The sequence below is a fragment of the Pteropus medius genome, unplaced genomic scaffold, assembly GCF_902729225.1.
Source record: "Pteropus medius unplaced genomic scaffold, Ma_sr-lr_union100, whole genome shotgun sequence".
Taxonomy (NCBI): domain Eukaryota; kingdom Metazoa; phylum Chordata; class Mammalia; order Chiroptera; family Pteropodidae; genus Pteropus; species Pteropus medius.
The window spans coordinates 2,144,238-2,170,888 of NW_024341894.1; the positions used below are offsets into that span (position 1 = coordinate 2,144,238).

At 40.1% G+C, this 26,651-nt stretch overlaps 1 long non-coding RNA gene and 1 pseudogene across 1 annotated transcript in view; one reads left to right on the forward strand and one right to left on the reverse strand.

Moving 5' to 3' along the window:
* Positions 1–26,651, forward strand: part of LOC120597190 (uncharacterized) — a 308,055-nt gene that overhangs the window by 213,094 nt on the left and 68,310 nt on the right. Inside the window, exon 5 of the long non-coding RNA XR_005651352.1 lies at positions 12,218–12,387. This is a non-coding gene — a long non-coding RNA (uncharacterized LOC120597190). The remainder of the gene's footprint in view (positions 1–12,217; positions 12,388–26,651) is intronic.
* On the reverse strand, positions 6,246–6,364 carry LOC120598384 (uncharacterized; annotated as a pseudogene).

A 26,651-nucleotide genomic window follows, 5' to 3' on the forward strand; every position in this document is an offset into this window, starting at 1 on the left:
AATTGATTTCGTGAATCAAAGAGCAGACTGTTAAACTTTTGTTAATAAAGTTTAGGTTGTTGTTTTATAATTTTTTATCCAGTGTGTTGATAATGCCTTTGTTTTCATGTCCAACACTTCGCACTTTTGAGGTGGGCCAGGGTGGGCCCTCAAGGTGGGGTAAGATTCAGAGGCTTGGGCCCAAATGGCAGCTCAGAGTGGGTCAGAAATAGATCTAACCTGAGGGGAAGTTCAACATGAGGACCTAAGAGAAATTAAGCATCAAGGTCAAAGTAGTCATGTTCATCATAATTATGATGGACAAAGGCAGAGCAAGAGATCAGGGGGTTAATGAATGCAGAAGTAGGACTGGAAGTGAAGTCAACATTAAAAGCAAAGTAAGAGAGTTCTGAATTTTGTCTGTTTGAGGAGCAGGGTTCTCAGAGCTCTGTTTTCCTAGATGCCTACTACAGGGGGTAATTAGGTTTAGATGAGTTCATGAGGGTGGGGCTCCCAAGGTAGAATTAGTATCTTTATAAGAAGAGGAAGAGACCAGAGCTTACTCTCTCTATCTTTTGAGGACACAGTGAGAAGGTGGCCATCTGCAAACCAGGAAAAGGGCCCTCACAAGGAACAGAACCTGCTGGCACCTTGATCTTGGACTTCCTAGCCTCTAGAACTATGAGAAATAAATGTCTTTTGCTAAAGCCACCAAGGCTATGGTATTTTGTTATAGAAGGCTGAGCTAACGGATGTCATCAACTTTACCTTCTAAAAAAATTGTGGTAAAAAACACGTAACAAAATTCATCATTTTACTGATTTTAAAACGTACAGTTCAGTAGTAGTATGTTCATTCACATTGCTGTGTGTGCAACAGCTCTCAGGATCTTTTTCACCTTTCAAAACTGGAACTCTTTACCCATTAAACGACTCCCCATTTCCTCTCGATTTTACTTTTTAAAACAAAACAATTTGTCGAAGCAGCTAAAGAAAAATACTACCAGATTTTTGAGAAACTGACTTCAGAAGCAAAAAGGAAAAATAAAGACAAGAAAGAAAGAAAAAAAGAAAAAGAAAAATAAACGCAATTTGGTATATTTTTGTAGCTTGCTAATTAGTATTCTCTTTTCCACTTATGTCTTTGAAGAGAAAAAAAGTGTAATTTCTTGTCCCATTTACCTACTTGAGCATTGACAGCTTCAAGGGCTGGAACCCAGATTTTTGGCTCTCGGTAGAAGGATCCCAGTTAGTGTCCTTTACAGCTGTGACAGGCATGTTTCTCCTCTGGTGACATGCCCCACAGGCTTATTTATAAAAAAACAATTCCTATTGTTGTCTTCTTTCTTGCTACTGAAGAAATTCCCAGGGTTTCAGAATTCCTTCTCCCCAGAGTTCTCTTTTTTTCGTATTTCTTCCATACGGCCTCACCAAAGCCCAATGAGGAGATAACTACCACATATATTCCACATGTTCTAGCATGAAACATGGTGATTTTCTTTGCCCTGATGAGAAATGGCTTTCTAGTGCCTAAAAATTACCTGCAATTCTCCAGTTCTATTACTAAATAATTTCTCCATATATATAACTCTCTTGTAGATTTTAGTGGTTGTTTTTTTTTTTAAATAAAGATTGCTATTTGAAAGTTCCAGCAGTTATTAATCCTTACACTGTATAATTTTTTAAAAGTAGAAATATCTTTATATTTTCTGAAGATACATGATTATTATTTTTTTAAAAATTCTAAGGTTAGAATAAAAATGAAAGTCCTCCTGCATTCGCATCCTAAGAGATTATTGTTTATATCTGAAAAAAAGAAAACAACAAACATTTAAACAGAATTTAATAAGACCTTCCATGTGTCAGTTCAACAGGATATGTCTTTACCATATCCATGAGTTGCTATCGAATATGTGACATTGATGATGAAGTTTTATGGGTAAGGGCTAAGATTATAGAGTCAGAGAGACCTGGGCTTGACTTCTATCTCCACTTACTATGGAGCAACTTAACTTTATTTCTCTAAGCCTCAGTGTCCTCATCTTCAGTGTAGGGATAATTACTCATAGGCTTGTGGGATGATATGACATAGAACATCTGAAGCTCTTAGCATTATTAGTGCTTGGGATATAGTAGATACTCAATAATGGTAGTATCATAATTACAGCTGTATTAGTGTTTTAATTTTTAACTGTGGTAAAATACACATAACATAAAATTTACCATCTTAACAATTTTTAAGTGTCCAGGTCTGTGGTCTTAAGAACATTTGCATTGTTGTGTAATCACCATCCATCACTATATTCATTATTAATATGGCTTAAATAAATGCCCTGTCCTGAGGGAGGAGCATTAATTTATCTCTCCCTAGTGTGAGGCTTTGTCAGAATAGACTCCTTTTTAGTGTCTCAAAATCTTTTGAAATCTGGTCATATCTTTGTGGCTAGATTTTTAAAACCCCTTTGTGTGAAGTGTTCAAGGCATCGTACTGATTCTAGTGTTATCTAGTGTTCATAGCTGTGGAGGTGGGGGCTAAATAGGCCTGCACAGCTACTCCTGGGTAAAATTAATTCCCAGATGCCCTTGCTGACACTTTGCAGTGTCTTCCTTGGCAGATGTTTCTGACTGCTGCCAGCCTAGGCTCTGCTAATGGAGGTTTATAAAGGCCTTTACAATTCCTATGGTAACCTAGGAGAAAGACTGTTGCCATGGGGACTAGTCAAGCCTATATAAACCTTCCATCTTCATCAGACAGATGAGAACGATGTAAGAATGAATCCTTTACTAGTTCACCTTCTGCAATTGCTAACAATTATCTCTGTTTTTGGAAAAGGATTCATCATTTCTTTCAGGTGGAAACTCATTCACGTTTTCAGCTTTAAATAAGTATTATTTAAAAGCTTGCTTGATGATCTTGTCAACCAAAGTCACCCAGAGACTGAAATGGCTGGTAATAAAATCATTTCTAAATTTCTACAGTGTTACCAGCCACTAAATAACATTTGTCACAAACACGTGAACTTCATATTATTTTAAAAGAATAATATGTTTCTTTATAAAATGTATTAGCCCTAAGCATATGTCTATTAATACACGTTGACATTGTTTTTCAATTGACTGTAAAAGAATCTGAGCTTCTCGAAGGCAAGGTCTATATTTCATTTACCTTTGTATCCCCAGCATCTAGCACCTCGTATTGCAATATCAGGGATTTAGTAAATGCATGAAGCAATGAATGCAACGTACACCCTCATGCTGACAATGGCAGGGATAGGGGGGATTGGTGCTCAAGTGTGTAATAAATAGAAGCTACCTCTAAAACACTTCTTGATTTATTAAGACAATTTGCTAATGCCTACCAACTTCATTGATTCAATGATGGCATAATTCCTGCTTTTAATTCTCAGAGCTAGTCTTTAGGTATACAACACTGAATATAGGACAAGGTCCCCATCTTCTTGGAGCTCCTGATCTGAAAGCAGAGGCAGGCATATACCCGTGTCAGACCAAGATGGGATTGGTGTTAGAGTAAAAGCATAACCACTGAAACTATATGGAATTGTGATGAAGTCTGAGCTGGGCCTTGATGAATGAGGAGTTCCACAGGCAGATGAGGCGGGTGAAAGGTGGTTGTGTGAGAGGAAGAGGAGACGAAGCATTTAAGGCAGCAGGAAGGGCATATGTGTCTTTACCATAGCCACGAACTGCCATATAATATGTGACATTGATGATGAAGTTGTGTAGTTAAGGGCCAAGTTTCCAGAGTCCGAGAGACCTGGGCTTGACTGCTAAAGAACGTAGTGCATTGAGGGAATGGTAAATGTTCTCAGGTGGCTGAACATTTACCTCAGAAAATGTTTATGGAGGCTGAGGGCCAATGCAGGAGGCTGAACGGCGGCCAGATTATTATCAGTCTAATATGTGATTCTTACCCACATTCTCCTCCTAGGCAAGTGTTACCTGGAAACTGGGCCTGGTGTCGGGTGCTGGCAGTGAGGGCTGCATGAGGGACTGCCGTCAGATATGGAGTGAAGAGGGAGGGATCCACAGAGTGCTCCCAGGACGTGAATGCAGGACCAGGTCCAGAGCTACAGCGTGAAGAGGTCCACCCTTCAAAGGGTCAGGCAGTGAGGCAGGACCAGACCTGCCTTGGGACAGTCAAAGGGAATGGCAGGGCTGGGAAAGGTGGCCAGCAGGTTGGTGCTGATGTGTTAAGAGCCTGATTTCTTTTAGAGGGTGCTTCTGACCCTGCCTGGGGGTAGGTGGCCTGGATCCGATCAGGTGGCATGTAATGTTGATTTGTCCCATTTCTGGTGATGTTAACTTTTGTCACTTGGTTAAGATGGTTTCTGCTAAGTTATACACTCTAAGATTAATGAATAACTGTTTTGCACTTATCAATGAATGAGTACTTTGTATTTACTAATTAACAAGTATTTTTTGGGATGATACTTTGGGACTATGTACATATCCTATTCCCCATCAACTTTCACCCATTTATTTTTAGCATCCATTGATCTTTCTTGAGTCAGTTATTACTGTGATGGTTACTGAATGACAATTTTCTAATGTTATCATTTATTTTACATTTATTATTAGGTATTCTGTTTTAAGGTATGGCTTTCTCTTCTCACACATTTATTTTATATTTTTATTCATTTGTGTTGATATGAATTCATAGATGATAATTTTATTCAATGAGTTGTAATCTATGAGTGTTGACTGTCATTGCCTATTTTGATGCCCAGATTTTCCCTGATTTGGCCAGCATGAGTATGGATGTTTGGGAGACTAGAAACAGGTAGAAGGAGGGAGCCCTTTCAAGCTGACCTTGTGCACTTTTGACATGTTCCCAAGATTTTTGAGTACTTTCTTACTTTTTAGAACCACAAGATATTTCTGGCTCATCTCATTGTTTCATTGTCCCAGCCTTGGACTTGTCCATCTTTCTAATGGGCTCTGATTTCTTTCAGTGGAAGGTAGCATTTTGGAAACCAAGATCTGAGCACTAGTTCAATCATTGCCACTGCTGTATCATGGATTCTAGGCCCCCTTGGTGGAAAGAGCTAGGAAACATATCCATGTACACACCTCTACACCTCTACATAAATTATAACTACCTACGTTAAAAACCATGAATAAACATTGATATATCAAACACCTCTTGCCATATTTGAAACTCCATTCTCAGACAATAAGAAAACTAGGATTCCTTATTTCCAATATATTTATTATTTAATCAATTCCCTTGTATGTAACCAATACTAGCACATATGGCATCTTTGTATGAAGTAGGAAAAGATGCCTCTTCTGAGTAAATTCACTGCGCACGAAGGATACATGTCTTTTTTGAGTGAGAATCTAGATTTCAGGTTTCACTAACCCCTCAGCTGGTTGCCTCTGTGCACTGAACAACATTCATAACCTGCAGCAGCCCTGTCAATTTCAATTTCAGAGTCTGTGCTCTTGACAATTAGCCCATAATTCTTCTTTCAGCACAATTAAAATTTATGTGTGACACTGACAGAAATGGCACAAATAAAAAGCAATTTGAGTCCAATAGCTATTTCATTTTATTTTTGCCTGACTAAAGTCTTGTGGGTGGTTTCTCTTCTCTTCTTTTTTAATTTTTAAGAGTTTATTTGAGCAAAAATCTATTTGAATCAAGCAGCAATAGAAGTCGTTAGGAATGCTCCCCTCGTGTGTGGTTTCTTCAAAGTTAATCATATTCTTAGGAATAGAATATTCAAGGAAAATGTGGATGTGTTATCCTGCTCTGCTAAGTCCTAATGTTACTGCAGCTGGCAAATGGCATGCCTTTGGGCTTGGAAAAGATAAAATTAGGAAAAAAGCTCTGAAGGATAAGAGGAATAACAATAAGGTTAGGAAGATGTCACATAGGAGGGAGAGAGAGAGAGAGAGCTAAAGTAAATATACCAGTCTGAGAATATATAGAAATAAGTTGAGAGGGCTCTCATCAGCCTATAAAGAATTGAATAATCTGATTAGGTATTATTCAGTTCCTTAATTTCTTCCTGTCCTAATTTTCTGATAAGCACTCAAATAGGAAGGAAGAAATTTTGATGGTCCAGCTTTAACGTTCATTGCCTTTGTGAAATCTTCCCTAATGTTGCTTTTTTTTTAAATGTTTTTATTTATTTATTTAATTTTATTTGATTTTATTTTTTTTAGCCAAGGCAACGCTTGGTGGACCTCACAGATTACAAGGACCTTGTCAGCTTATAATCCCTTATTTTTTAATTTTTACGCCTACAGCACCTGATCTTCCCAGGTGGTCTACCATCCAAGTGCTAACCAGGCCCGAACCTGCTTAGCTTCTGAGATCAGACGGGATCGAGCTTGTTCAGGGTAGCATGGCCATAGACTTCCTTAATGTTAACTGTGAATTCCTAGTCCCAAATCGTGGCAGAAATTTTCATGTCAGGTGACAGGAACCTGAGCCAGAGTGGAGAGGAAGAAAAGAGTCATCTAGAATTAGAGAGGGCACAGTGACAGCAATAATAATAGCTAGTATGTATCGGGCGCTTACTATGTGCCAATCACTTTTCTCCATGCTTTCCATGTGTTCATTCCTTTTAGCTCCCAACTGCACTATGAATAAGATATTATTACTGTCATCCCTGTTGAATAGATGAGATACAAGACTCAGAGAAGTCAAGTACCTTGCCTAGGGTCATATAGTTATGGAGGGGTCATAGGGTCATTCTAGAAGCCAGATAGTTTAACCCTGAGGACTTAATCAATGTACCATGCTACCTCTGACAGTGGGAAGGGGAATTGGAGTTTCCCAGTGTCAGCTTTCCTCCAGAAATTCTTGATTGTCTAGAAGCAAAGTTGGCTTTCAGAGGCTGTCCAAGCATCAGTAGGGGTGTTTGGCAGACCAGAGGCGTATAGTGATGGGAAAGTTTTTGCAATGACAGAAGCAGGGCTAGACTGACATATGTGGGCACCTTTGCAAGGAGAATCTCTAAATATTTGTTCAACAGTTTAGTAAGTTTGGGGAGAAACTGATTTTCTGATAATAAAAGTGGTGTGCCTCTTTATGTTAAAAGATAAAGGATTTATTGTCTACTCAATGTATCATAATACTTTATTTAGAACTGTCTAGAAATTGTGAGTTTTTTTAGAATCAGATAGCTTTGGGGGAAGTATATTAAAGGGTTTAAAATTTAAATAATAAAATGAATCACTTGTTTTCAATGAACGACACTATACTATGTACTATTTGGTTTTAGAATATTAGTTTGCTGGTCTCAGAATTAGCAGTGGATCTAGAAGTTGTACTGTCCACTTTGCATATGAAAAGAACTAAAATACTCATCTTAGATCAGTTAGTGCCAGTTGAGAATATTTTTAAAATTTCTGTTCCAATGTGATGTCTGTGTTGGTTTCAGCATGTCCCATTTATATTTTGCTGGTTATTTAAAGGAGTCATGTGGGAACCTGAGTTAGCTGGCACCATATTCCTATTTATTCCAGTAATGAATTATCATCACTTATAGATTAGTATCCCGAGCAGCCACAACAGGTTATAGCAGGCTGTAAGGAGTCTCAACGTTAATCTCTTCTAACAGACTCATGAAAGTTTGAATCCTTTCCTTGGAAATGATGAGTAGGCTGGGTGACTTTGGTGGCTGTAGTGAGCAATGAAGGGGAACACTAGGTGGGTGTTTGAACTGATTGACGTGTTACATCTCTCCTAAATGTTATAGTCTGTGAGTCTATGCCTTTGTGTGTCGATGCTCCAGAACCAGAAGAAAGTGCCCCAGGGAGATTTCTAAGCCTAGTTCAGTTTATGAAAGACGGTGATCATATAATGAATCTAAACAGTTGAGATGGAGGTAAGCTAGGTAGCTCCACCTTCGTGGAGGCTGCGAACTATTTGGTAAATATCTGGGTGCTACAGAAAAATTGGGGGAAGAAATGACTTCCCAAGGAGTTGATATAGAAAGAAGGTGCCCTGTAATTCTTCTTGAGACTTATTTTCATCTAGCCATCAAAATCATCATCATCATCATCATCATCATCATCATCATCACCACCACCACCCCTATCATTAAAAGAATTGACCATTTTTGAGATTTCTAATGTGCCAGCTTCTACTTAAACTTCTGCCTGTGATTTCTTTCTTTGACCTTTTAGCACATGAGAATTTATATTTCTTTGCAGCCCAGATATGTATTTTTAAAAGGTTTATTGTAAATTGTCCAACACATATGTATTGAAAGTGGAGAGAAGAATCTGCTAATTCCACCTCAGTCTGCCATATCACTGGCAATCTCTCACAGAAATTTATTTATTCATTCAACATATATTTAAGTGATTGCTTGCTTTGTGACAGGTACAGCTCGAGGTGTTAGAGATAAAGACAGAAAACCCTTGCTTTCATGATGCTTAGATTTCTGTGGAAGCTTACTCAGGACTTACTGTGTACCCGAGACTATTTTAAGATTTACATATACTAACTCATCGAATCATCAAAACCACCTTGTGAGGGAAGTCCCATTAATACCTCAATTTTACAGATGAGGAAACTGAAGCATACAGAGGGTAAGCCACTTGCCCAAGATCTTTCAGTTAGTGAGTAAAGGAGCTAGGATGCAACCAAGCAGCATTAGTGCCATGTTTGTGTTTTAACCACAACACTCTATAGCCTTTTTGTATGTGAATCTATGCCTAGAATATGGTGGGGTTTTGATAATTACTTGTTGAAAGATTAAATAAAATGAATGAATGATCACACTGTACTACATCATCTGTTTGTTCTCCAGCAGATTCTGGAATGAATGAAATGCCAGATGATGGTTCCTAGGGTGACAATGCTTCTCCACTTTAGTGGGCATAAGAATCACTAGGGAGTCTGGGAAAATGAAGACTCAGGTCTTGGCATCTTTATTTTTAACAGGCCCCATAGGTGGTCTGAGCACCTCCCTCTGGCTACTCTCTGTAGGGGCTGTCAGTGAATAACTGAGAGCCACAGCGTACCTTGGGTTACAGGTAGGTCACTGAGGTCTTGACAGTTTAGGAGTTTGAAGCCTCATTTTAGAGAGAACCCTCGGAAATCGGCAAGGAGAGATTTACTCCCCCAGGGAATCCCAGGAAATTGCCTTTAATATACAGAGGCATATACACCTGTGGAATCTCAAGGTCATCATCTGAAATTTGATGTTCCGCAGATTGTTTTAAGGAGCTACATTCTGCCATCTAACATTGCTGAGTGAGGCACATCCCAATTTCTGTTATAAGTAATGTTTTGAACAGCAGCATTGATTTTTGGAAGTCATAGTGTAGGCATTTACATGAAAACACCTCACACACCAGAGGTCAAGAAAGGGGAAGGCTATTATAGAAATGTATCTGGGTAAAGAACCCTTCCTCTTAAATGTTTCCCAGTATTCTTATTTGCTTTCAATTCTTTTGACTACATACCCCAGAGAGGAATTGCTGGATCATGTGGTAATTCCATTTTTAATTTTTTGAGGAACTTTCTTGCTGTTTTCCACAGCAGCTGTACCAGTTTGCATTATCAGTAGTGCAAAGCGTTCTAATTTTTTCACATCCTCATCAACACTTATTATTTTCTGTTTCTTGATAGTATCTATCCTAATGGGTGTGAGGTTGTAGATTTCAATTTTTTTAATCTAATTATACTTGCAAATGGAATCTATTTTATTACATAGTTTTAATTCCTTATTTGTGAATTTTTAATGATTTCACTTTTACTTTGCATTATTTTTCTTCCCGCACTTGAAGACTCTCTCAAGATTTAGTATTGATCACTCAGAACTGTAGGTGGGGTGTGTATAGAGGTGTTAGGTAGGATCTCTACTTTTGAGTTGCTACGGTCTGTAGCTGGGAGTTTGATTACAGTTTTGCTGGATTTTTGACTTGGTTCAAGTCATACTTGCTCCTACCTGGTACTTAGTAATTTGCTCAAGTCCTTGAAAGATAGAGATGGCTAAATACATACTGTAGCCAAGTGAAGGGTGAGAAGATATTCCATATAGAAAGAAAATATAGAATAAATTATGGAGCTGGAAATGGGCACTATATTTTGGAAAGAAAACTGTCCTGATTAGAGCTAAAATTCATGTTGGGAAAAGGTAGGAAATAACGTCAGATCAGACAAATATCTGAGACCAGATTTGGGAAGATCTCGACCAGATTTGGGGCATTAGAAATTGTTGGGGCAGGTTGTAGGGCTCTCAATCAGGGCGGTGTAAGCAGGCCATAAGCAGTGTCTGCATTGGTGGCATGAGGAGAGGTACTGTTTTGGGTGAATGGTCACCTAAACAGGAGCATCACCAAAAATGCTAGACTAGAAAAGCGAGTCTAAAACTTATCTTTCAGGGAGAAACTGTAAGCCCTGGAGACAGATCGAATGTAGGGATGCTAAGAGAGAGAATAAGCTTTTTTTCAAAACTAAGGAATATTCTGAGAATGAAGTAGTTATCTTTTCAAAGAAGATTGTAGTTGTGGGAAAAATGAAGAGCCCCAATACTAGTATTCGTTAGGCTTATGTTTGATTGCAAGGGACAGAAAACCCCAAATATCAGTGATTTGAACAAGATGGAAGTTTATATTTCTGTTACTAAAACAAAGTCCAGAAATTAAAAGGCCAGGATTCATATAACTGCATGGGGTTCCCACGATCACATCAACCTCAGTGCCGTTGAAACCCGGTTCATCTTCCTGCCTACTCTTGTTCTTTCTCTTCCTTTCACTTTTATCTGATGGTTAATGTTCAGGACTGTTATTCCTTTTCGCTTCCCCCAAACCATCAGGAGTAAATAAATGCCATTGTATATCTGCCATGTGTCTTTTCAATCTTCTCCTTCACCCAACCCCTCCTGGTCCTGCTCTTGCCTCAACTCTCTCCTTTAGATTTTTACTATGACCTCCTCAAATGGTCTTCTAGTCTTTTCTCTAATTCATCCATCTCGAGGCTGCCAAGTTAGCTTTTCCAGAAGAGCACATTGCTCCTGACTCAGCCTTTTGATGATCTCTCCTATAGCTTCTAGAATAGTTAGAACTCTTTAGCTTGACATTCAAGGTTCTGGGTCAATAAACTAAAATTTTGTCACCTGGAACAATTGCTTAAGTTCACTCTAACAAGACATGTGTGTCTGTGTCTTTGCTTTCTCTTCTTATAAGAACAACAGTCATTGGATTAGGGTTCACCCTAATCCGATATGACCTCACCTTAACTAATTGTATCCACAGGACCCTATTTTCAAATAAGGTCACATTCTGAGGTTCAGGTGGACATGATTTGGGTGGTCACTATTTAACACAGTATACCCCCTTATTATCTGTTGTTAAGAACTAAATAAGATAACACAGGCTAAGGGCTTAACACAATACTATTACAGAAAGTGAAATGTATAGGAGCTATTACTGCATTGACATTGTTGTGGCACTGTTTTCTCTGCTTCCTTCATGAGCCTTCTTTCCTTGCCCCTACCTCTGCTTTGCAGACTTGGGCTTGGATGTGCTAGACTCTTCTCTCCCCAGGCATGAAATTACAGATAACAATGAATCTAAAATTATTTTGTATAGAGGAAAGACTTTTTTTTTTTTGCAGAGAATAAGAAGAGATGCTGATAAAGTACATTATTAAAATATCCAATGAATGGAAATTTAGAGAAGTTTTAAGAGTCAGGTTGGCCTACACAAAAATATTTCTGGGCCTCTAACAACTATACATGCAACTAAATTGATAATTAATGAACACTTGAACTGGTCCCTTTTTGTATTAGTAGTCTGTGCAGTGAGGGTGAGGGATGGTTTCAAGATGGGCAGAAGGAGCCATCTTGGGGTATGGAAATCGACTCAAGGAGACATAGGAGGGAGGCAGCACAAGGTGGATGGGTGGAAAGGACACCAGATGCCTGGGTCCTAGTCCTGGCTCTGCCTCTAGCTCCTGTGATTGGAGGCAGATCCCTTCCCCTGTCTGGGTCACAGTTTCGCCATATGTAAAATGAGGGGTTGGGCCATGAGAGCTCTGAGACCGCATGCCTGTGAGCAGCGTGGTGGGGAGGGAAGAGCTCTGCTACAGGGCTTAAGAAAATTCACCTGCCTCTCATACCACTTATAAAAATTGGATATTCACAGAAAGATGCTGCATGATATATAAACTTCCCTCATCTATTTTTCACATGTGATCTTCGGAACAAGTGAAGGTCAGTGCATTAGATGTTTGTATTCTTATTTTACAGATGGGGAAACTGAGGTTGGGAGCAGGGTGTCCCGACTGCAAACACAGAGTTGTTTTCGAGGTGCCACAGTGGCGGCCACCTCTTGACTCAGCGCCAGCTCACCCTGGGAGTGGAGATAAGTTCTCGGACTCCACGTCATCCAACACAATGCCACACAATTTGCATGATCCGTGAGTAGCTCTTGGTGGTGGGTGATTCAGATCTTGGGGAGGAAGGAGAAACTACTGAACAGGGTGTGGTTCAGCCGACGCATAGTTATGCAGCACCAACTACTACTGTGTGCCAGGCACTGCCCTAGGCTCTGTTGGCTCAGCAGTGAGCAAAACAGACACAGTCACTGCCCTCATGGAGTTCAGAGTCTCTCAGGAAGACATGCACTTAACCAATAATACCAGAGTTTAATGAAACAAGCACAAGTGTTTGATGTGCTGCAGAGGGGAGGTTCCAGATGATTTGGGTGGGAAGGGTGGAGAGTTCCCTGACACTGGAAGGAGCTGGGGAAGGCTTTCCTGAGGCTGCCTCTGAGACCCATCAGAAGAAAGGAGGTGGGGCTGGCAGTGGCACTGAGGGTGGGACCAAGGGTTACGGGAAAGCTGGAAGGAAGACCAAAACAAAGGTTTTGTTTTACTTCTTTTGTTGTTACTCGAACTTCCTCAAAGGGCACCTTGAAAAAAGGAGAAAATGGTTTCAGAAGCTGTTATTTTTTGCCTCCTTGAACTTGAAACTGGGCTGAGCTGAGGAAGTTTAATGTGAAGCTTTTAATGCACGTTGGGTTAATTAACCCACAGTGACCCACGGTGCATTGAATGTAAGAAGCATTTAATATAAAAACAAAGGCCCCAGAATCATCCAGTCCCTTGAGTGGACACCAGGTCTTCGTTTGCACTTGTGAAGCACGTCCGTTTGTGTGGCCCTCAGAGACTTAGAAACTGGCCTTGCTCTCACCCGAGAAGCCATGAGGGTGTATCCGAGGGGTGGGAGCACAGGTGAGCTGTGTGTTGGGTGGGTAAGCAGCAGCTTCACTGACATTTTTTCCCTTTCTGCCACACCTCTACCTGGCCTGCTCACCACTGTACAGTCCACTCCTTATTCCTCCTTTTCCTTCTCATTTAAGGCCATCCCAGGAGATCATGGTGTAGACAGACTCTAGAAACATAACCTGAAAAATCTTACTTGGTCCTTTTCCTTATTATGGCCATGGTTTCCTCACTTGTAACGTGGGGATGATAATACCTGCTTTATAAGATTAGTCCTTAGAATTTTCCAATTTTTGCATTTTATAGATGTAGCAACAGGATTCAGAAAATTAGGTGATCTGCACAAAGTTATGCAGCTAGTAGCAACAACCAGGAATGAAGCCCAGGTCTTCTGCCTCTAAATCCAGTGCTCTTTCCACTAGCAAAGCTTTGACCTATGTGCCATGGCTTATTGATGTGCCACCAGTGGGTCCTCAGGATGCCAAAATGTCAATCCCCTGGGCTATAAGAAAAGAGGTTCAGAATTCCTGCATATGGGACACTGTACTTAAACAAACAAACAAACAAACTCTCACATGTGCTAGTCTTGCTACCGTGTGACATCATCGGTCATAGCTTTAAATTTTGTTATTGTTTTTGTGCCAAGTCATTGGTTGGAAGCAGAATTCTGTATTAGGACATTGGCCTAAGAGTGTCCCCTGCTTTGTATGTTAAGTGACACAGACTAGGTCTGTGGTATGTTCAGATCTCACTTCCCTTTGTGTTGGCAGCTGAAGGTCATGTGTGCCTAACCTCAGCCCTAGACTCCTGAAGTCACTGTGTAGTCACGCTGGCCATCCTAGTGCCAGATTCAGATTATGACACAGTCTCGAGAAGTCACTGCCACCTCCCTTATTTTTATGGCCCCAATTCTGAATATATCAGGAACAGCCACTCGGCTTCCATTGTCCTTAAGTGGACTCTATTACATTTCATGGGATTTTAGGCTACATTCCTTTTAGTTAGAAAACATGGCCAAGTAGGTATACATTTTTTTTCTTCACTGTTAATTCCCTTTAAAAATATGAAAGGATTGGAGAACTTTAAGCATTTTGAAAGAGACAGTTAATCAATACACATTATTCTCCAAACATTCGAGGAAATTCAAGGAAATTATAAAGTGCCTCCTAAAGGCCTCTTCAGATATCTGTATGCCTGCCCTTCAGATAGAAAGTTTCCTTTTGGCACATAAAGAAGTCAAATTAGGCCCATAAGAGACTATCCTTGTTGGTTCATGAATGTCAAAGAAACAATCTTCAGTGAAACAGCTTTCTCTCTCAGCATGCTCTGGAGAGAAAAACAACTGAGGTTTTTGGTAATGCCCGTGCTGAGCATAGGGAGAGAGTTTTTGGGGATCACAAGAACTGACCTTTTCATGAGGTCTGAATGTCTTGAGGATTTTCACTTACTCCGTCTTTGGTAAAGATGATTCACATCAGAGAGCACTAGGATTTGGGAAAAGGGACAGGACCCAATCCCTCACAAGACGGGAGAGGCTTAGTGGCACCTGCTTGAAAGTGTCCCCTTCCTTAGAAGTGTGGACAAACACTGGCCCATCTCTTCCGCCACCTTCGGGGGACCTGGTAAGCCTCTGAGGTCAAGACATCATCTCCAAGAAGACAGCCCCCTTGAAAGATATTTATAAATAGTTTCCTGGTGACCAGCTCTCATAGCTGAAAGATTTCAGGAGAACTAGAGAAAGAGGCAGTCCCTAGGAACCGAAACCTAAGGAGTTTCACAATCATTAACCACGCTAAAATTCACCTTTTCTGTGGGCAAATCCCATGATAGCAGCTCAAGCTGGGCCAATATGCTGGAGTCCCCTTTTGGAAGAACATCCCAGGGCCTGAGAAGAAACCGCACCTCTCATGGCATCCTGGGTTTCAGAGGCAGCAGCCACCAGAGGTCCCTGGAGTGGTCGCCATTATCCAGGATCAATGTCTCTGCTTATCATCTCTAGAAGTCCTACAGCATCCATTCATACCGCAGGAGCGAACTCAGAGGTCCAACTCACCTACAGCTGGGGGACACTGCAGGAACATTCAATTCAGTCGAAATGCATCACGGAAGTAGCATTGTTTGGAGTATGATTCTATAGAAGAGGAAAAAACCTTTCTTTTTCCTCTAAGGTTCTGTGGCTGGACCTGAGAATTAAATGGACATAGGACAGGTTAACAGGAGAAAAACATACAAATTTTAATCAAGAGCCTTAAATAAGAAGAATGAAGACCCTAAGAAGCACTTAGGACCGAGAGCTTATATAACTTTTTTTTTAACAAAGAATAAATTTGTAGAAAAGTAACAAGACAAAGGAAAAGGCGTTTAAGCTTCTAGGGGGGCAGTAAGTTGTGGGAAAGTGACTAGGATACACAATGGGGGAAACTAATGGAGGATAAGGATTGTTTCAGTAGGATCATTTGTACAGATCCATTTTGATGTTGACTCCCAACCCCCTTTCATCATAAAACCATTCTTTCGGGTGCAGGGAGGTCATTTTTTCTTACAGGATATTTTATAACCTGTTTTTAGGTCAAAAGGGGGGTGATCAGAGAGCCTTTCCTGCATCTGCTGTTTCTCAAGTGCCTTTAGCTGAAAATAATCAACTTGCCAAAGTGGCACGTTTGGGGGTGGCATGTTCTGAACCTCTTCAGTTTAAATCTCAATTTTTCTATTTTCTATCTGTTTAACTTTGGGCAAGTAACTTAAATCCTGTGAGCTTCTGTCTTCTCACCTGTAAAATAGGGATACTATCTCATTTCTTAAATAATATTAATGATATAACATATACACATTGGTTAGCAAAAGGCCTAGCTTGGAATAGGCCCTCAATAAATGATAGATCAAAAATATGTCAGCAAAACGAGATGGAAGGAGAGGTTTCTCCTAGTCTAGTCATTTACTGAGGTCAAAGCCTTCCCTCTTGGGCTTATGCCAATTAGGAGACCACATTCAATCGTGGAACTCCGTGGTAAAATCAGACCCAAGAGATGTGGCCTTGGGGAATGTACCCCTGAGTTCAGGGCCCCTTTGTTACTCTGAGGAGATTTATGTCAGGCCCCACGAGCACAGGAGGTCAAGGCACTCCTGTCCTGGCTGTACTGGAGGCCACTGGGATCTCTGTGCTATTTCGTCACTCCTTGGTATTCCTCAGCTCCAGGCAGAGCACCTTTTGGTTGACGTGCGATCCTCTCTAAACCCTTGATTATACCATTGACCAAACTGGATTAAGTATGCCCCCAATTAAAAGGCAGCTCTGGTCTTCAGATGAACTCAAGGATGTGTCACACAGCCTCTTAAAAGCATCTACAATGTACCAATTTAATCTAGATGCTGGGGATATGGCAATAAATAAAAAAAAGAGCAGATGCCTCCTACCCTTGTGGGACTGATATTCCAGTGGGGAGACAGACAATAAGCAAGAATATATAAATATAATATAATATAATGCAATATAATATAATATAATATAATATAATATAATATAATATAATATAATATAATATAAAACATAAATCAGTGCTAAGAAGAAAAATAAGCAGCAGTGGAGATCAGGAAAGGCCTCTCTGAGGAAGTGATATTTATGCAGAATCTTAGATAAAGTGGAAAAATGAAGCATGTGTATATCTAGGGTAAAAATGATCCAGGCTGGGGAATGACAAGCACAAAGGACCCACCTCGAAGGAGGAGGGTAATTGGTGGGTTAGAGCACTGGGGTGGCTGGTGTAAAGAAATGGAAGGAAACGAAGTTGAGAGAGAGTGGGAGCCAGATCAGCTCAGCTGGGGCCTTATAGGCCATGGTAGATTTTGGCCTTTATTTTGAATGAGACTGAAGGAAACTACTGAAGGTCTTTGTGATTGGCCTAACTTATATCTTTAAAGAGTTGCTCTGGTTGCTATAAGGAGAATAGACTATAAAGGAGTCAAGGGAGGAAAAGGAAGACCGGTGAAGACTCTTTGGCAATATTGCAGAAAAGGGATGTTTATGGGCTGGAGTAGAGTGGCATTGCGGAGGAAGCAAGAGGTGAAGGTATACATGATGTATTTTGAAGGTAGAAATAAGAGTGGATTGGATATTGATGGGGAATGAATGGAACAGAAGAGTCAAAGATGACCCCTACTCTTTTTATCTGAGCAACTGGATGAATGGGGTTGCTGTTTACTGAAATGAGAGGAAATGTTTCAGGAACAGGCTAGAGAGATCAGAAACCAAGGGCCAAGCTCAAGATGGTTGTCAGACATCTGAATTAGTTGCTGTGTGGCCTTTTGTGTGTAGAGTGCTTGGAAGACTATGAATGCCTTGCTTTCTCAAATCGAGGATGCAGCAAACCTTCCCAGGTCTGCGATCACAGACTGAAACCTTGGGGAGCACCCACAGAAGGCACTCTGAATGTTTATTCTTAAGAAAGATGCAGAGCAGGCATGATCAAAGCTGGGGCATCTAAAAGTTACATTGAATTAGTGATGAATAATATTTGAGCATAGAGAGACGTTCAACACTGTATTTAGATTTGATTTTTTTTTGTAAATAGAAAAGAAAACCTTGGATTCATATACTGTCTTACCATTTAATAAGCACTTTCAAACCCATCATCATATTTATCCTATGAGGGAGGAATTATTATCTTCATTTGGGAGATGAGGAAATGGAAATTCAGAGAAGTTTAATGACTTGCCTAAGGTCACATAACTAGCAGGTGAGGGAATCCTCAAATCTACATGTTCTGACCCTAAAATCATTTCCATTTTATTGTTTTTTTTTTTCCATTTTGTCACGGTTATTTTGGAATAGTCACATATTAATTATTACCAATATAAAAAAATCAAATCAATAGTATGTAAGATGGATACAAAATGTCCTTTGTCCCTTATCAACTGCCAATAAACCTCTGTGCTTAGCCCTGCCTCCCCAACCCTGGCATTCCTCCCCAATCCTGTCTTTTCTGGCAGCTTTGCTTCCTTGGCAACCAAATGGCTAATGAGGGTCACCCCCAACTCCTGTCTCTCTTAACAAATTCCTTTTTATCAATGGCTCATTTACATTGAAAGAGGTTTTCATGCTAAGCAATATTTGGGGGAACATTTTATAACTCCTGTTGCTAAAGTTCCAAGAGAAGCTGAAGCTGCTTCAAATAGGCCCAAGTCCTTTCCCCCATTGGATCATTTCAAAACACAATTAGAAGAAACAGTTTTCCAGTGAGCATTTCAGTAATTCCTGAAAAGTATCACTTAGTCTTGATTGAGACCACAGCTGTGTCTACATGGTGCTAAACATCTGGATGAAAAATAAAAATGGAATATATTGGGATGTAAATACTGGATCAATAGCTAGCTTTGGTGTCCTCAGACACTGTGAGTCGTTGCCCCGAGTCATCCAAACCCGCTTCGAGTCTCATGTCAATCATGCCGGTATATGAGGAAGTAGGCAGAGCACTGGACTTGAAGAAAGAAGGTTGTAGTGCCAGTCTTGACTTTGGTACTTCCTGGCGTGTGACCCTGCCCAGCCTCAGCTTCCTCATCTATGAAATGGACATACCTATTCATGCCTGTACAGTTTCCTAAGGTCTTTATAAAAAATAAATAAAGCAAATTTGAGCTAGGCAGGGTCATATTGTATTTATCTTTGCATCTCCAGTGCCAAACACAGGCAGTGTAGTAGGGACTGGAAACATCTTTGTTGAATAATTTAGGAATGAGTATAGTATAGACAGCTCTATAGCTCTAGCACCTATTATGTAGCTCTCTTCACATTTGCCAATTCTTTCTCGTACTTAAGCAAATTTACCATTCCTAAAATATGAGGACACATAACCCAGAAAAAATATTTACTAAAAGCATAAAATACGTTGTGCTAGGTGTAAATAATTTTTTTCCAGTTAGTCCAAGCGGTGAATAATCCCAGCTTTTGTTCTTTTTGGAGCACCTGTTTGCAATCCATGTCATAAATATTTTCATGACTATTGCTTAGTAGTCAATGAGTTTCTTTGTTGGCACAGAATTTAAGATATTCCCCTAATAAGGACACCCAGTGTTAAAGCAATGAATTTCTATAGCTATGCAGTTCAGAGAGTTACCTAGGAGATGAAAAGCTAATCTGTCTGGAATTTCTGCCCTTGAGACCAAAGATACTATAAATTTGCTCAGGAGGAAAATAATCATGGTAAGCATCTTAATTTCTTCCATCTCGTTTCCAAGCAGATGTCACCGTGTTTTAGCCTGGAATTCATCATCTCTCTGATACATCAACATTGACATATTACATCTTCATCTCTTATTATAGAAAATGGAAATGAAACCAGAATGTGAGCGTGTTGAATGAATTGGACTCCCCAGAGATTGGGGGGAGAAGAAAACCTCCCACTCGCCTTTGACTTTTGGATTTCTTGTTTCCCTCATGTTTGCATTGCACTTTGAGAAGTCCATCTGGAAGTTCACTTTTTGTATTTTGCAAATGCAACTAGAGCTTATTATCAAAACACAAACCCCCCAAAGAAGAAAAACGGTGGGTAGGGGATAGGGGGAGATCAGAAATCACCTCAAAAATCCAGGGATGGTATTTAAAGTTACACTCCAGAAATCAAACTCCATTTATTCATGGGCTTGACTTTGCCATTCTGCTAGTTTGGGTGAATGCATGGATATGTTTATCCGCTTGCTTCTATCTATTAAGCTCTCGGTTTAGAGGATGAGTTTGGGTAGGTATCAACACCTGCAAATGTCATCAATCCCTTAATACCTTTGTAGCACTGAGTTATCAAAGTAACACTTGCACAGTTTGCCTGAGACTTCAGTCACTCCACAGTAGGCACCAGTACACTTCTTTCCTTTTTCTGGCCTCAGGAAAACAGTCTTAGGATTTCAAGATCCTGTTATATGTTGAGCGGATTGCGTTCTTCTTGAATTCCTTACGAAGTCACTCTGGTCCTTGGAGATTAGAAGTTTAAACTTTGAAGGCCATACCTCATCGAACTCTCTTCTCTTTGGCTCTCCAACCATTTCTGTGGCAGTCAGACTTAATCCTCTTCAGACATATCAAGCCAACCATCAGTCAAGGTGGTCTTTCTTTCCTTCCACATGCTACAGAGATTACGGTCGCCCGATTTTCTCATATATTCCCTGGCACCTTGACCGCAGACTCAGCTGCTATCTAAGGTTGTTGTAAATAATGTTTACAACTTGGCCCAAATTTGTTTGCCATTTTGGGGAAGAATCCATCTTATCATAGAGTCACAAAGGTGAATGCCATCTTGGCCAAAACAGGGTAGCCGGACGGAGCATTAGCATCCTAGAATCTCTTTGTAAATTTATGAACCGGGGAAGATAGAGTCAGTACAAATAATTGCCTATTGCACAAATGAATGAATGCATGCATAAAATGAATGAATGAATGAGGACTCCACTAAACTCCTTTGAAAGGAGCTTCTTTGAGTCACTGGTGCATATCTTGATGAGGAAGTAAAGTGTTTAGTAACCAGTGAGAATGGTAATGAGTGTTGACATGTTGAGCAGCAGATGATGTCCAGGCAGTCTGAACATTTTTAGAGACAAGGACTCCTTTGAGAATCTCATGAAAGTTATGGCTTCCCTCCTCAGAAAAACAAATATGTGCATATTTATACAAGCTTATGCATGCAAACTTATACAAACTTATGCATACAATTTCAAGAGTGCACTTACCCAACCTCTGGCCTAAGGTTAGGCTTAACAACTGGGTCTGACTCCAGTGGAAATTTTTTGTATTTGCTGAAGCAAGTAGGGTTTTGGAGAGAGTGGAAGGACGCTAAGCTAACATCAGTGCATCCTTACTATGTACCGGGTATGGACTCATTGTTTTATTTACATTAGTTTATTTACTTTTCGTAATAATCATGTGGGGCAAGTACGATTATTATCTCCGTTTTATGTATACAATCTCCATATATTTGTTATATATATGATATATGTATATATACACATATACTATAAATATATGCACACACATATGTAAAGAATGCCACATTAATGCCACCTTCATCTTCTTTCCTGTTCTTCCTTTTCCTTCAGCCTTCAATAAATAGTTTTCATCCCCTCTTCTCTGTCAGGCTCAGAATTTAAAACACAAAAATATTGTTTAACACTCACCTTTGAAGGAGCTTACTCTCATCTGGCGATTTCTCTAAAACAAAAGTCTGGCTAACTTCCTGGGGCAGGAATATAGACTCTTTCTATTTTTTCCTGATGAGTCCGGATAATGAGAAACAAGATATAAGTTAAATTTTCAATTTTTTGTGTGTGTGCGTGTTATATTATATTCTCGATAAAGCATCCTCAATAATGTGAGCACACAGAAATAAATAAGACCCAATTCTTGTCCTCAAGAAGTTCACCATGCAGTTTCAACTAAATTACTTCATTGGTTTAATTAAAATCAGTGACAACCCCATACGGCAGTCCACACCTTAATAAATATATCCTTCAGGAATAAATGGGTTACATCATCGGGTCTATTGAGTGTTATGTGCTGAAGAGTGCTACTGGTCTTGGGGAATGAGGTCAGGTATACAGAGTCTCGAGTCATGGGCATAGACTCCCTAAAGCAGGGTGACGGAGAAAATCACCCAGGAGCACTTTGGAGAATGAGAAGCGATGGCTGGAACCAGAGTACTGAGCAGCACTGCCGTTTAATCAAGTGGGGCAGGCAGAGGGGCCCTGATGGGGAGCAACCAGAGTGGAGGAGGGAGGAGAACCAAAAGGGAGTATTGTCAAAAGCCAAGGGAGAGGGATTTCAAGAAGTAAGGTGAGGCCAGTAGTCTCATGCCACAAAGGGGAAAGTAAGATAAAGCATAGACTAATCCATGGACGTAAGCTGTCAGGAGTTCATTAGTAATGTAAGCAAGACAAATTTCTATGAAGAGGTGATATGGAAACCATTGCTGTGGGTTGTGGCGTAGAGAGGAGGTTAAGCAGTCGAGAACTGAGACAGGACCAGTGGTTCCCAAATGCTGCATCAGAGTCGCCAGAGTCACCTGAGGGAAATATACATTCCTGGCCTTGCTCTCACATTTTCTGATTCAGTTAGTCTAGGGTGGGTCTTAAGGATTTGAATTTTTAAAGAGCCAGGTTTGAGAACCATTAGAATGTAAAGTCCATGAGAGCAGAGATCATGGCTGTGCAGAGATCATGCCTGTCTCGCTCACCACTGTACCTCCAGGAGCTGGAGCAGTTTCTGCCCGCAGCAGTTTCTCAGCAACCCTGTTGGATGGCAGCTCCCTGAAGCAAACTACTTCTTATATGTTCATTGGAAAAAATGTTATAATAAAACACAGCTTAATCAACAGGGGTTAGTGAATATCTGAGAAGTTACAGGGCTTATTATACATTAGGTTGAACTATATGAAATTACCATTTTTGGGAGTTACAAATCGTCAAATATGGGCAGTATTTTATATAGTTTAATCTAGTATTTTCTCAGTAAAACAGATGATACAAAAATTATGATCTTGATCTTATGGGAGTCACAAAGATTTTGGAATTACAAAGGGGTGCTAGGGTAGCCAGCCTCCAGAATGGCCCTGATGATCCTCATCTTGTGGTGTTCATGTGTGTGATCCTCTTCCCTTGAGTGTGAGATGGACTTAGTGACATGTTTCTAATGAATAGAACACTACAGAAGTGATGGTATGCCGCTCTTAAAATTAGGCTGTAAAAAGACCATCTTCCACCTCGGGTGTACTCTCTGTCTGTCTCCTGCATCACTCAGTCTGAGGGAAGCCAGCTGCCACATCATGAGGACACTGAGGCAGCCTATGGAGACCCCTCAGGGAAAGAAATGGAAGCCTTTAGCCAGCAGCCAGAGAGGAACTGAAGCCTGCCACCAACCAAGGGAGAGCCCAGAATAGGATTCCAGCCCCAGTCAAGCCCTGAGATGACTGCAGCCCTGGCTGACAGCTTCACTGAAATTTTGTGAGAGAGACTCTGAACCAGAGTGTCCCAGCTAGGCTGCTTCCATATCCCTGACCCTCTGAAACTCTATGAGAACATAAATATTCGTTGTTATAAGCTGCTAACTTTGAGGGCGGTTTATTCTGCAGCAATGGACAACTAATATAGCTCCTCATTCTCAAAATACTGGGAATCAATGGTCGAGCAGTTTTTAATTCAAGCATACTTTCACATTTATCCTAGATGCCTTGCAAACAAGTTCTAATTCTGTCTCACTATTAAGGAATATTAGTGGCATGTATCGGTGGAGAAAATAACGATATTTGGAACCAAAAAGTGCCACTTATTAGCTGTGTAACCTTGCAAATCACTTAGCTGCTCTGAACTCCTCCTTCCTCTTAGAAAAAATGCAAACAGCTACAATGCCTACCCTGTTTTCATGTTAACTGTAAGAATTAGATCCTGAAGACAGTTGACCGACCTTAACACACTATTGAAATGCTGGTTTTCATTGATGGTAGAATTAATCATCTTTCAACAGTAATAATTTGATCAAGGTCACGTAGCTACTTGGTTGAACAGCAAGAGCTTACACCAAAGTCTCCTAATGCTAAGACCAGGGCTTACATAACTCTGGGCAAGTCACCTTTACTACATGAGCCTCAGTTTCCCTATAAGTAAAATAAATAGATTGGATCAGGTGATAGAGGGTCTCCTTAAGCTCTGAAAAGGCACTGATGAGAACCTAAGGAAAGAACTCTTGTCTAGGTGACTAGAAAGGCAGGGTGAAGGGTGCATCCGGCACCCCTGGCATTTTAGAGCCTGTCCAGGCTGAGAGAGCTGATGCTGGGGGAGGCTTTTGTTGTGCTCTGTTTAGGCGGCAGCCTTGGTACCGTGCAGAGGCTGTTGGTGCCACTGCTGGGGAAGATGGGACTCGCTTCTTTGCTTGTGCTGCCAGCTCCCACAAGCCTCTGCAATAACATCCTATCATTTGTCACTTCAAACCCCATACACTTTGGATTTGTGCTGGTGCCAGGGGAATTCATAATGAATTCAGTTCCCCATTCATGCAGGAAAGAAAGTAAGGCTCAGGAAAAAAAAAAAAGGAAAACATTGCCTTGGAGTTTCTGTAGAAGATGATGAACATCACATTTTGAATAGGGCTGAGAAAGTCATGAATAAGTTAGTGTTTGTTTGGAATGGTACAGCCTGAAAATAGCATTGTTGCTAGTGTTTGTATAGTATTCAGCAGTTTACAAAGCATATTTACATTTATTTTCTCATTTGAAGCTTATTATCCTCTTTTTTTTTTTTTGCTGAGAAACTAAACCTCTCAGGGGGCGGAGAATGTTGGGTAATTTGTGGAAGAAGCAACTCTTGAACTTTGGTCCTTGTTTTCCAAATTGCATTCATTTTCCATGGGACTACTTGGGCTTCTGTCCTAGTAAGGTTTCCCGATAGTGGTGATTTTGTTGCTGGTCTTGTCCTCCAAGAGTAAAGTAAGTGCTGGTTAAGTAAGTGTTGTAGTGTTTGTGACAGACAGAGTTGAACCTTGTGTACCACTAAATATCTCCATGAATGTGGAACACTGCCATTAGATTTTGCAAATGTGTGGCTTTGCGGTTGGAGAACCAAGGGCCTCTTTGTAGGAACCAGAGGAGATAGGTTTGCTCTTTCTCTGCTACTGGTGATATGGCCATGGCAGCCTCTGGCCTTGGGGGCGGGGCAGTTGCAGCAGGCGAAGGGAGGAGGCTGGATGGGGATGAGGGATGTGGAAGTCTGGGAATAGGTTCTAGCAGAAGAGAGTTGGCCCGGGGCTAGATCACTGACCGGGAAGGAGGCTGGCTGTAAGCAGACATTGCAGAGGTTTGAAGTCAGGCAGATCTGATCTGAATCCCGGTTGCACGTCTCCTGGCTATGTGAACTTTGGCAAGTCACTTCGGCTTCTTCGTACCCTTGTTTTCACAACTAAAAATTAGAGAGAATACTATTGTCTGTTTTGTGTATCTATTTGTTTTGACTATCTCATGAGATCTGATGCTGGATAGAGCTTTAGAACAGGGGTTAGCAAACAGGGCCATGGGCCAAATCCAGTTGGCTACCTGGTTTTGTACAGCCCAGGAGCAAAAATGGTCTCACACTTTACATTTTTAACTGGTTGAAAAAAAATCAAAAGAAGAACAATATTTTGTGATACCTGAAAATTATATCAAATGAATTTAAATATTTATATGTAATTACATGTGATTATAATAATATAAAAACATATGCAAGTATATTATAATATATTCTATATAATTATGTATATATGTATACATAATACATTGTATGTAATATATTGTATACAAATGTTATTGTATATAATATATTACATATATAACATATTAATATAAGTTAATGTAGTATATAAATATAAGGTTAAATTTTAGTATCCATAAAGAAAGCTTTATTGAACCACAGTCATGTTCATTCATTTACTATTATTGTCTCCACTACGTTCACGCTACAAGAGCAGAGGTGAGTAGTCGTGACAGGGACCATATGACCTGTAAGCCTGAAATGTTTACTATCTGGCTCCCTACAGAAAAAGTTGGCTGATCTCGCTTTTACAAGGCTCAAAGTGCTCATAAAACACTGTAGGGTGAAAAGTTGTATTACTGTTTTCTACAGGTGAGAAAGGAGAGATCCTAAGAGGAGGGAAAAAAATGAGTCAATTAATGCCACACAGTTAAAAAAACACCTGAGTTTGTACTGGAACCCAAATTTCTAACTGCAAGTGACGTTCTCTTAATCCATGATTATAAATTCCTATCCAACTATATAGACTTTGGTAAAATGGTAGACAAACATGGGATCGAGAGGTATCGGGCTGATTAGTGAATGTGTTATAAAGCCAGAACCATGGAGAACAGGTTATGTATGTAGGAACCAAAACCTGGGGAAGCTGGACCATTTGAGCAGAATTCTGATGCTGTCAAGATATACAAGAAGCAATGTGATTAGTAACAAATATAAGAGAAACCTTCCAACCTCACCAGTGATTAAAAGACAAAAAAATTTTAAATAAGGTACCACTAAATTAGCAAAGATCTTAAATCACCTTTGATACATAATATAGGTGATATTATGGCAAAACTAGAATACCTACATATTGCAGTGGAGATTAGTTAAAAAATACCAGACTACCTTTAATTTGGCACTATGTATTAAGAGCATTTGAAATATTCTTATTCTTTGATTCTTCTATATCATTTCTTAAAAATCTACCCTTGAAAATAATTCTACATCCAGAAAAAAGATGTTCATGATAGTTTAGCATCAATTTGAAGGTAACTAAGCATCTAAAAATAGAGAGCTGGTTAAGTAAGATGCAGTATATGAGCCTGATGGACTATTATGTGGCCACTAGAACACTGGAGAATAGACAGCAAGATAGAAACAGTTTTTTGTAGCAAAATAAATAAATAATTGGAATTTTTCAATGATTTTTGCTATACACA